This window comes from Leptopilina heterotoma, unplaced genomic scaffold (genome assembly GCF_015476425.1).
Source record: "Leptopilina heterotoma isolate Lh14 unplaced genomic scaffold, ASM1547642v1 Lhet_8, whole genome shotgun sequence".
Classification (NCBI taxonomy): Eukaryota; Metazoa; Arthropoda; class Insecta; order Hymenoptera; family Figitidae; genus Leptopilina; species Leptopilina heterotoma.
This window is the reverse complement of record NW_025111180.1, coordinates 959,257-972,193: the sequence shown is the minus strand read 5'-3', so window position 1 is coordinate 972,193 and position 12,937 is coordinate 959,257. Positions and strand designations below refer to the sequence as shown.

General features: G+C 29.0%; 1 protein-coding gene across 12 annotated transcripts in view; it reads left to right on the top strand.

Annotated features, from left to right (window-relative positions):
* LOC122511050 (glucose transporter type 1) overlaps positions 1–12,937 on the top strand; it is a 303,150-nt gene that overhangs the window by 89,872 nt on the left and 200,341 nt on the right. The window lies entirely within an intron of this gene.

The following is a 12,937-nucleotide window of genomic DNA, read 5'->3' as shown; positions in this document are numbered from 1 at the left end:
AATTTGCTTAAAAAATTAGTTTTTCTTGTGCGTCATGGTCGAATCAGACCGTCATGGTGTAATCGCAACTTTACATGGGTGTTTATTGTAAAAAAGAAAATTACAATTATTTTGTCTGGCTCACCACGAATATTTCGTTCTTGAATGTTAAACTTTAAAATTCTATATCGACTTTTACTTAATTTAAAAAAAATTTTATCAATAATAGTAAAATCCAAATTGTGCGCTACGCGGAGAATCATCCTTAAATGTTATTCACTTCAATTATTATTTAATTAAAAATCATTTTTTATTTCTATTTTTAAAATTACTTTTTAACCCCTTAGCAGTGTAGTCAAAATAAGCTTTTCGTGCCACAAATGTGCAAAAAAAATTTTTTTTTAATTACTTGATATTATTATATTTTATGTTTTCGGGGTCGCTGAATCCGAATATTTGATCAAAATTAAAAAATTCAAAATGGCGGCTTAAAAATTTAAAAGTTTCCGTATTTGACTAAAAATACTCACTTGGGGGTTTTTGGGGTCGCTGATTTCGAATATCTGGTTGAATTTTTAAAATTCAAAATGGCGGCTTAAAAATGGCGACCGAAAAAATTTTAAAGTTTTCGGATTTGGCTAGAAATGAGCATTTTGGGTTTTTGGAGACACTGAATTAGAATATTGGGTTAAAATTTTATAATTCGAAATGGCGACTTCAAGATGTCAACTAAAAATTTAAAAGTTTACGAATGTGGTTATAAATAGTTATTTGAGTCTTTTGGGGTTTAAAATTTTATATTTTTATATATGTATAATATATTTTACGCATATATTATATTTTTATATTTATATATATATATTTACACAAACTATTTAAAACACCGCTCTTAGTCGAATCCGGAGTCACGAACTATTTAATTTAATTACTATTATTAAATTTTTTAATATAGATCGATTTTGAGTATTTTACAATGTTTTAAAACATCGGACATATTAATTCCTCTGCTTTAAGTTTTAAGAACTAAGTTGAGAACTTTAAATTTTTTTGGTCGACATTTTGGAGCCGCCATTTTGAATTTTGAATTTTTGATTAAATATTTGGATTTAGAGACCTCAAAAACCCCCGAATGAGCATTTTCAGCCAAATTCGTGAACTTAAAAAAATTTTTAGTCGCCATTTTGAAGCCGCCATTTTGAATTAAAAAATTTTAACCAAATATTCGAATTCAGCGACTTCAAAAACCCCCAAGTAAACATTTTTAGTCAAATCCGTAAACTTTTAAATTTTTTTGGTCGCCATTTGGAATTTTGAATTTTTGACTAAATATTTGGATTCAGAGACCTCAAAAACCCCCGAATGCCAGGCGCGAAAGACCAATGCTGACGATAAATTAAAGTTTGATTGAGTCTTGAACGCTCAGTGTGGGTAACCCACAGTAGAAGCAGTCCTTACATCACTGTCACTCAATATTAGTTCAATATTGGTTCAACATTGGGCCCAATGCTCGTCCCATGCTCGATTCAAGACTCGGTCAATCTTTATGAGTGAAGCTCGAACATCTATTCTTGATTCAAGCTTGAATCAATCTTTACACAATATTCAGTTTATCTTTATTTATTACCGTGTTCACTTAATTAAATAACATTATAATAATTATAATAATTGTTTCAAATAATAATAATAATTAACATTAAGTTATCAATTGATAAATAAATATTTATATTTATTTAGTATAAATATATTATTAATTGTAACTTTCATATTTAAAAAAAGTTAAATGGGAAATTTTTTTTTATAAATGTTTTAAAAAGTATTATAGATAATTAATAAATAATAATTAAAATGTGCAATAAATATTCCTGACACTGCATCATATTTAATAATTTTATTAATTATGTTAATTTTTAATATTAATTTAATTAATTATTATTTATTTATTAATAATTATTATTGAATTAATAAATATTATTATAATTAATAATAATTATAATATTTAACATTATAATTCATTATTATTCCAAATTATATTTATTTAAATAATATATTATTAATATATCTAATAATAAATGTTAATAATTTTGTTACTGAATAATAAAAAATATCAATTATTTATCGATGTTTATTAAATTATTCATTAAATATTTTTAATTTTAAAATGTTTTAAAAGTTGAATTTTGTAATGATTATAATTTTATTATGAGTTATTTAATATTCATTTTTAATAATTAAAATAATTCAGGATTAGTATGTGTGAAATTTTTAGTCATAGTTTTCACTTTGCCCTTATAAGTAACAAAATATACGGCACTGGCATTAATATATTAGATTAGCCCGAGTTCTCATCGAGACTCAGTGGCCGTGCGGTTTAAGTGGTTGCGTCAAGGACTTCCGGAATGCGTCTGGGGCGGGGGGACGTGAGTTCGATCCCACATGCGAGCAGATTTTTTCATTATAAGCGTTTACATAAAATAATAAAATTACTATTTAATCTGTATAATTAATAAGTGTTGTGAAAAAAAACTTGTGAACTTGTTTGTAAAAATAATATTAAAAGTCTGTTAAAGAATGAATTTAAAAAATGTACCAATTATCACAAATTGTCTTTTTTTGCTAAAATTATTTTTCAATATTATTATGTTAAATGACATTTATTGTTAGTAATATGATATTTATATGAAAATAATATAATTATTATAATAATAACTTATTGTCATTAAATATGTAAATACATATATATTAATAACAATACTGTTTATTATTAATAATAATAATTAATATATTCACGTTATATTGAATGAACGCGTGAGAAGCGTGTAAATTTGGGAACAGTGGAAGCAGTCTTGTTCAGTCCTGCTTTCGGCTTCCGCAGCATTGATTGAAGATTGAACGCCAGTCTTCAACAAAGACTGAGCGTCAGGTTTACATCGATGTTACTATTCCGGACTCAAGCAGCCTTGCTTTCGCTGTCCCATCAATCTTCAACCAATACTGGCCAAGCCTCAATCAAGCTTCGTAAAGCCTGAACTCACTGTCAGCTCGCGCCTGGGAATGAGCATTTTCAGCCAAATTCGTAAACTTAAAAAAAAATTTGGTCGACATTTTGATGCCGCCATTTTGAATTTAAAATTTTTAATAACGGATTTGGATTCAGCGACCCCGAAAACCCCCGAGTAGACATTTTTAGCAAGATTCGTTAACTTTTATATACAGTGAGTTCTCGCGAGTCGTTCAATTCTCGAAAATTTTCAAGATCATAACACTCACGAGTCGTTCAACGCATAAGCCACGCCTCCAAGGCGATTTCAGGGATGTGTGAAACATATTTATCGCCCCGAAAGACACAATATTCAATGGCTTTGGTCCGTTTAAATTACACAGGACTGAGCACCGGCGCGCGCATGCTAGAAATTGAACGACTCGTGAATCGGACACTGATCAGCTGTTGAACGACTGGCGAGTTTGAACGACTCGTGAGTTGAACGACTCGCGAGAACTCACTGTATCTTTTTTTTCGATGCCGCTATAGCGGTCATACACACTGGGGGCACAAATTATTTTGGCCTCTATAGACGTCAAACACTGTGAAGGGGTTAAATAATATTCAATGGATATTTACTTTTAATATTAATTAACAATTTAACAATCTCATAAATATATAATTAATTAATAATAATTAACAATAATTATTATAATTACTATCGTTATCTTACTTATTACGTTCAAAAATAGTCGTAAAGTTCAAAAATTAAACGTTGGTTTTTTTGTATATTTTTCATTAAAATTTGAATTTTGTTATAAAATATTTTTTCCTTAATTTAAAAAATTAATTTTTTTTTATTTTATTTTATTTTAAATGTTATTGTAGTAATTTTTGAAAATATTTAAATAGAAATAAATATTCGTTCATTTGATATATTTGCTGTAATTTATGAAAATATTATTAAAAAACAATATTTTGTGAATATTTTTTACACAATGTCATTTTACGCTTGAAAGAAATCATGAAAATAAAAATAAAATGTTGAATATAATAATGAAATAGGTAATTAATAATTAATTAAATTTACAAATAACTAGTTCAGTTAGTTAACTACTCAACTAATTCAAAATCGATAAAATTGATTCTAAATCCTGCATATTTTAAATCTATTCAATCGGTTGTATTATTTGTAAAATATAAATATTAAATTATAGGTATAAAACATTATTAATATTAATTATAATTAATTAATACTAATATTAATTAGTTGATTAATTAATTACTAGTAATTACAGGGTTGCCACTGACCTGGGAAACCTGGAATTGTCATGGAATTTTTCTTCAGTCATGGAAAACCTGGAAAACCTGGAATTGTCAGGGAATTTTATAAAGTCTGATTCTAAAAATTCAATTTTTTGTATTTGAATCGTAAAAATTTCAAGTTTTCTAGTTGACATTATACAATTTTTTTATTTTAAAGTTAGTGCTTACAATTAAAATCAATATGGCGTTTCTAAATTTTAGTTTCTTTTGGTCAATATCTTCCTTTACATAATTTTAAAATTAATACATTTAAATGCATTTTAGAATACCAAAAATGTTGTGAAACTGAAGTGACCAACTTTTATTCAATGAAAATTTTTTCTTTTGCTGATTGTTTTTTAATTTAATATAAACCCTTTAAAAAAATTTCGGGATATTTGGAAAATCCACGACAAAAAAATTAAAAATCACTGATTTCCCCGCCTTGGATCCTCTTATAATTTTTTTAACTGACTTCACTGAGAAAAATGGATATTAAGCTTTATTATCTAGATATTAATGGTCAATATCTGTGACAGTGAAATATGTAAACATCTTATATGCCCGGTTCCACCAACCTCGATTAAGACATTAACGGACCGTCAAATTTCTACTTGCGTTTCACCAACTTTTGACGGAACGTTAACTCGATTTAACCGATGTTAACTTTAACCGGCCACAATAACGTATGTTAACAGCAGGTTAACGTATCCTAACCTAAAAAGTGTTTTGAAAAGTGAGAGATAGTGAAATTCTTGTTGCCAGAAAAATAAATTTTATGAACCATAAGTCAGTAAAATTAAGGGAAAAGTCAAATAATTTTATTTCAAGAAATTTTAATTCAATTGTTCAAAGATACTTCAATTTTTTAAATAAATTTTATTAAAAAATAAACACATTAATTGAAATTTTCTTTAAATTAATACAAATTTTAAATAATGTTATTTAAAATTCGGATAAAATTGTAAATTTTAATTCAATTGTTGAAAGATTTAAATTTTTTAAATAATTTTATTAAAGAATAATAAATATAATGAATTAAGATTTTATGAAATTTTCATAAAAATAATACAATTTGTTGGGGTGGTATCAATTTCCCATAATTCAAATGTATATAGGAAAACTGAACAAGTTAAAATGCATACGAGAAAACTATATACAAGTAAATTTAAAAAATAAAATCATTAAACTATGTACTTTCGATTCACAGTCAGCGAAATCAGCAACTCAAAAAAAGAACAAAATTATTCAAGGCAACCATTTAAATTTTTATATCTCAATTTTTTCATTGGATTTTTAATTTCTTTGGACTTTTTGATCAGGACGAAAAATCCAAAAAATAAGTCCAAAGTGTAATCATTTTTTTTACTTTTTTGGATTTCATTTACTTTGGAATTTTTTTATTGGACTAGATGATATACATTAGCATCTTTTCTTAATATCTAGTATATTAAGATTTTTAATATCCATTTTTCTCAGTGTTCTAATATTAAAATAAATAATTAGTAAAAGAAAAAAATTGCTTATGAGGCGAAGAAATAATAATTTTGTTGAAATACCTGGATTTTTAAAAAATCCGTGTAAAAAAATAAAAAATCAAAGTTACTGATTTCCCCGACTTGGATCGTTTGTAATTTTTTAAAAGGCTTTTAACATTAAAATAAACAATTAGCAAAAGAAAAAATTGTCATTGAATAAACGTAGGTAACTTCAGTTTCATAAAATGTTATTAAAATGTTTAAAATACTCGTTTAAATGTGAATAATTCTGAACAAAACTAAATTTTTAAATTCCTATAATGTTTCTCTATATTTTTTCGTCTATACTCTAAAGTAAGTGTAATACGCTCCGATGAAAGGTATACCTTAGAAGCAAAAATTTATAATTTATGTTTGTATTTTTTGGAATGAAATTACACAAAGGGGATTAACTGTCAATATAAACTTATTTTATTAATAATTTACTTGAAGGATTTTATATTCTGTGTAACACGTACGAAAGAAGATTTTCCGACCTCGTGCAAATCGTCGGAAAACAGCTTCTTTCTGTACTTGTTGCACAATATACTATTTTGTCGTAATTAGCTAAAAACATACCAAAACATTTTTATTTTTGGGTCTGGAATGTTTTAAAAAATGGTCTGGAAAACCTGGGAAAGTCATGGAATTTCAAAATCGATGTTTTGTGGCAACTCTGAATTAATATACTAGTAATCATATTTAACTGATTCTAATTCAAACAAAAAAATTTCCTTTTCCGCAAAAAATAAAAAATTTTCCTTAAAAAAAGTTAATTATTAACATTAATGAATTTTCCTCGAAAAAAAAATAAAAATTATTTTGTTCATGAATCAGTTATCACTAGTGACCTGAAATGAAGAGACTTTTTATGACAGATACATTTCAGCTGATTCGACAAAATCATTTTTCTTTTCTTTTTTTTGGAGCCTCCTAATATAAAAATTTTATTACAATATTTAATATGTAAAAAAAGAGGAGAGAAAAAAATTCTTTATGTTATCTAGTCGTCATGTTTATTGCTCTCATGGTAATAAAGTTTGGTAACACTTTGCTCGAATACAATTATTTTAATCCATATGAAAACAGACAAACATATAATGTACATAAGTCAAAATGAAACTCTGCGTCAATTTAGAAAAAAATTAACTGTTCGATAATAAATATATTATAATTAATTTAATATATTTTCGAATTTATGTTTTTCAAAGAAATGCGAGCGATAATTAGAAATTATTTAGAGTTCAATAAGAATAATATTAATCAAAAAAATTATAATAAGAATAATAAAAAATATAAAAATAATAACAAGAATAATAGAAAATATAAAAAATTAAAAAGAAAATTATTTGAAATAATAAGAAATATTAATAATAGGTATAAATAAGAATAAGAATAATAATAAAAATTATTAATAGGTAATAAAAATAATAATAAATTCAAATATTAAAATTTCCAATTATTATTAGTATTATTATTATTATTATTATTTATTTATTTATTTTTTTTTTATTCACGGGGGAGAAGAGGAAATGCATTTACGCATCCCCAGGAAGATCCCACTTACCTGGGGTATGTCGGACTCGTACAAAAGGCAAGGAAAAAAAAAGAAAACTCACATACCTGCTTTTAACGGCAGTCACCCTACCGACTAAAATCTCTTCTTGTTTCCCCTGGGTTTCGAACCTTCTATCCACCTACGGAACTACCTAGTGGCTTCAGACTTCGTAGATGAATGGTTCCATGTAGTCGCTGGCGCGACTCTTCCGTGCCGCTCTTGTTCTGGCCTTATTTTCTCCTTGTCCTTGACAAAGTCTTCTTTGCTTCCTCGAGGGCAGTTCTGAAGACCTTGCAACTCCCTGATCCGGCTACATGTTGGATGTTCTCCTTTTCGCCGAACTTCGCCTTGCATAAGAAGCAGCATGGGCTCTTCTTACAGTCTGCTGCCTTATAGCCGGTTTCTCCGCACTTAAAGCACGCAGCCGACCTATCTACTGCATTGCAGTCTCGACCTATATGACCATAGTCAAGACACCTATGGCACCTTTTGACCATCACTCTACTTCTGATCCTGCAGGACACGAATCCAATCTTTACGTGACCCACCTTCTCCAGCTTATCAGCATCTTCCTGGCTGGTGACCACAACAGCGAGTTTCACTCCTCGCTTATTTGGCCCAAGGACCGTCACCTTTCTGCTTCCAGCTGGAACTGTGGAAACTTTCTCCAGGGCATCCTCAACATCTTCCTTCTCAGTAAGGGCATCCATGTCGCGGATTTCCAGCGTAGTTCGCCGATCCGCCATCTGCACCTTACCCAAATCGCCGATTACCTTTGTCACCTCCTCGGTGAACAGCTTCTTGTTTGAAGACCCTCCAATTTTAATGAGAAGGTCTCCCTTTTTAGTGGGTAAAGCTCCCACAACCCTTGTCTGGCTGGCCTCCAGGTCAGCCTCCCTTCGAACCTTCGCCAGCACTTCAGCGAAAGTTTTTCCTTCGGCCACTTTAACGATCACTGTGGCTCTTCCCTTCTTGACCTGGTCTGGCTTTGGAACCGTTTTGTTCCCCTTGCCTCCAGTCTTTTTTGGTTTCTCCTCCTTTTTCCTTTTTGGATCCTTCGCAGGCTCAGGATCACTTCTCTTCCGCTTCTGAGCATCCAAGACGACGTTTCTCAACACGATTGCGTTACAACGATCTCGTCTAGCTCTGCGATCTTGTCTAGCTTCTTCAGACCAGGTCAAACCCTGGTAGAAACTCTCGTCCTTTTTCGCAGCTGCTGCGTGCTTCTCCTTTACGTCCCTTATGAGCGATGTTAAGCTTTTGAGTCCATCCTTGATTGTCCTATTGACATTCTTCTGGACTTCACAGGACTTCAGCATCTTGCTGACCTCCTCCTCCATTTCTAGAATGCTCGCTGCCTCTTCCTCCCGCAGCTTAACGCATTCATCTCGATCTTGGTTGCAGCTTGCAATGTCCTTTGCCGAGGCATTACTGAAGACAGAAATGCAGCTGGCTTGACTCGTCACGCTGCTCGTACTCCCTCGTCTCTCCGACCTGTCCACGATGATCTGTGGCACTACCAACGCGTTGTTGCCCTCCTGCATCCTTGGGCCACTGGCCACCGCCCTCACGCTCGAAAGCGCTTGACGATCGGAACCAGTGAGGGATTTAGCCGTAGCATTCCCCCGCAGGTACTCTTCCTCGTTTTTACAATCGCTCATGATGGATGTTTCTTGTTTGCTGGTTTTGGTCCCTGTCGAGTATTTGATTTCCTCGATACCACCTATTTCTAGGAAGCTAACCTATCCGCCACCTGGCACGCGTCCGATAGAGGACCAGCAACCCCGCGCAAAAGAACAGGTTCTAATGCGCCCCGGGTAGAACAAAAGTTCCAATTAGAACAAAAGTTCCAACCGGGCACGGAATTATTATTATTATTATTATTATTTATTCTTTTATTAATATTTTTATTCTCTTATTACACACTAAAAAAAAAGTTTTACTTTCAGCCTATTTTTGAGGCTGAATTTAAGATGTAAACGGAGTTAGCCCCGTTAAACAAGGACAGACTTATGTGAAATACATGGGCTGAATTTAAGGTGTAAACGGAGTCAGACTTTTTTTTCCTGTGTACAATTAGTATTCTTTTATTACTATTATTATTTTCTTATTAATATTATAATTATTGATTAACAGAAGAATTATTATAATTGAGGCCTTGGATCCAATAACTCGCCCGACGCTCGGAGGAACGCGCTAATGCCAGTCGGGTAGCAGTGAGTGGCCCAGAGGCGCTCACTGCTTACTGACTGGCAGTTGCGCGTTCCTCCGAGCGTCGGGCGAGTTATTGGATCCAAGGCCTCAATTATAATAACAGAAGCATTTCCTCTGATAGAGTATTTTGAAGATCTTTGATAAACTTCGAAATGCATCGCAACTTAGGAAGTTTGCTTTCTAAAATAATATCCATTGATAATAAAAAGCCTCAAGGCGAAATAACGCAGAATAGTAATTTTCAACAAGTTTTGATTCAAAATATAGTCAAATTTCTGAGAATCTCATTCGCAAAATTAAAAAAAGAAATTACTTGTAATTTTAATTCTAATTTTTGTGATTAATTATAATTTTCAATTTTATAATTTTCAAAAGAAAAAAAACCTTCTACATAATTATCAATATTTTTCCTATAAATAGAAAAAAAAATTTGCTTAAAAAACAATTTTATCTTTAACATAGTCTAGATGCTTCTCAATTTTTACCATTTTCTAAATAATAAAAATTTTTACATAGAGAAAATTTTTCCATTTTCAATTTTCTTACACTTCTATAATTTAGTTATATAGTTGAATAGATTTAGAATTTTTTAATTTCTGAATATGAAAAAGAGGCATTAATAAAAAATCGACAGACGAATCATTAATGCGAACAATATTTATTATATATTTTTTGAATTTATGCAATTTTGAATTATGAATTTTTCGAAAAATAAAGCAAACAGTGACCTATGTAATACATTTAATTATAGAGCAGTAAAGAAAATATTTTCAAGAAAAAAATTCCGAGAGGGACTAAAAGAAAGAAAAATTAATTTGGAAATTCACTCATTTCTTCGACCGTATAAAAATGGCGGCCGTGTTCTCCCATGGGCAAGAAAATCAGCTGTTCCCATGCGTTATTCTTGCCTATGGGAGAAAACGGCCGCCATTTTTATACAAGTCGAACAAGTGAATGACTTTTACTCCCTGTCTTCTGCTATCAAAAATCGCCACTTTTGTGTATTTGGAATAAAAAATATCGTAAGTAACATGGGAACAAAGTCAGCCAATTTATTTACGATGATTTTTGTGACACGAGTGGAGGTCTCTACCTCCAGTCGTGTCAATATAATGTTTTCAATATAATGTTTATTTATTTATTTATTTTATTGAAATAAATCCTAATTAACGTTAATTATTGTATTGATATTTTAATTCAAAATATGGAAATTAAATTAAATTATATCAATTTTCTTGTATGGAATTTTCTTTTTCTTCTTTACGGAATAATGCACTCGAAATTTATATGTATAAGGGAATCTCAAAAATATGACACTTATGACGTTTTCATTAAAAAGAGAAAAACAAACGCTGTTCTGCTTCTCATATACATGATCTCTTATATTCTAGTGTGTAACCAGAGAATGCAATGCAAGGCTTTATGCCACGGCATCTATCATTTAAACATAAATCACACTCTAGAACTGTTCTTTGTTTTTTTTCTTTTTTTTTTGTTGTACATTATCGAACACATTCGATCATAACAATATTACCATAACACTGATGATTGTATTTTTATATTACATAATTTTTATTGGCTGCGGCGCTCGCAGGCTTACTACTTATTGCTCACTCCTTCACTTCACGATCATTTACAAGATATTACATCACACAAATAAGTATTACTGTTTTCAAAAAAAAATTCCTTCTTGTTAATTGACAAAAAACAAAAAAAATTAGAATAAATATATTTATTTATAAAAATTAACATATAAAAAAGTATCAATTTTATTAAAATAAATATTTATAAAAAAAATATGTTTATAAAAAAATATTTCTTTGTAAAAAAATATGTTTATGAAAAAATATTTATAAAAAAATACATAAAGAATTTATTTACTTTTTAATAAAAAAAAAAATTTGTAGAATTATTAAATTAACATATTAACTATACCTAAAAGAAATAAACTAAAAAAAATTGATAAATTAAAAACAAAATTCAGAATTATTTTTTTCAGTTATTTTTATTTTTAATTAAAAAATAAATTTCTTTTATATAATTAATTAAAAAATAAATTTCTTTTATATAATTAATCAAAAAATAAAAAAGACAAATTCGAAACATTTTTGAGCCTTTTTCTTAGGTGTGAAAGACAATAATAGAGAATTTTCAAAAATATTCTATTTTTTATTAAGGAGGAGTATTATTGAATGACGATAAGTTAATGGAATTTCTATGTTGGGAGTACTCTCTGAGAACAAAACATGAAACTTGATACAAAGAAACTTTCTATAATGCGATTGTTATACTCGAATGAATAAATCAGACATTATTGTTTGTTTCTTTCAAGAATTCTACACTGTACTCTAATAAATTTATCTCTATAATTCATTTCAATTTAGTTATTGTTATTGTTCTTTATTATATCCCATATTTTTTTATTATGTATTAATTATTTCATTTAGATTATAATTTGTAAAGGTATAATGAAAACTTTTATATTGTATACAATAAATATAAATTAATTACAGCCACAAGAGTATCTCGTCTATTTATATTTGTGTTTCTTAAAATTTTCTTCTTCAAAGACACATTTTTTATTATTAAAAGCAACTTGTTTTCTAATTAAAAATTTTAATGAATATTTATTTTTTCTGGTTACCAATTAATTAAGGAGCACTGAATAAGATTATCCGAATTGTAAAATTAAATTAGTTAATAAATAAAATAATTTTCTTTGTATATAAATTAATTTCTGTACACTGTAAAAAATTTAGGGAGTTAACGGACTCGGGAGTTGGGAGTGAAATTTTTCGAGTTAAAAATCAACTCTAAAAGAGAGTTAATTTCTAACTCCCTTCATTCAACACCCGCGCGAGTTATTTTTTCCTTGGGGAGTTAGCATTTGGGTGTGAAGTTTTAACTCTCTTTATTTAACTCCCCTGGCATTAACTCCCCAATGGGTGCGACTTTTATAGACCCCCCGGGGGAGTTAAAATTTAACTCCCTTTTTTTACAGTGTAGTAAATTGACAAAATAAATTAATTTAATAATTAACTATTTAATTTGCTAATCAATTTAAATGTTAATCAAAACAACTATTTAATTAATTTACGTTCATAGCCGAAAGGCATCAACTAGGTACAATAAATATTTTAACAAATAACTGAATTCAATAATCGACGAATTATTCTATTAATAAATTAATTCAATAATCAACGAATTATGTTATTAATAAATTAATTCCACAACTAATTATTGACTTAGTAAGTTAATTTAAAAATTAAGTACCTAATTATTTTTAGAATCAAGATTTTCATTAAATTATACGTTAGCTAATTCATTAAAAATGAAATCGAATTTAATGTTAAAAACAAATTATTCCAATTATTCCATTCGAAT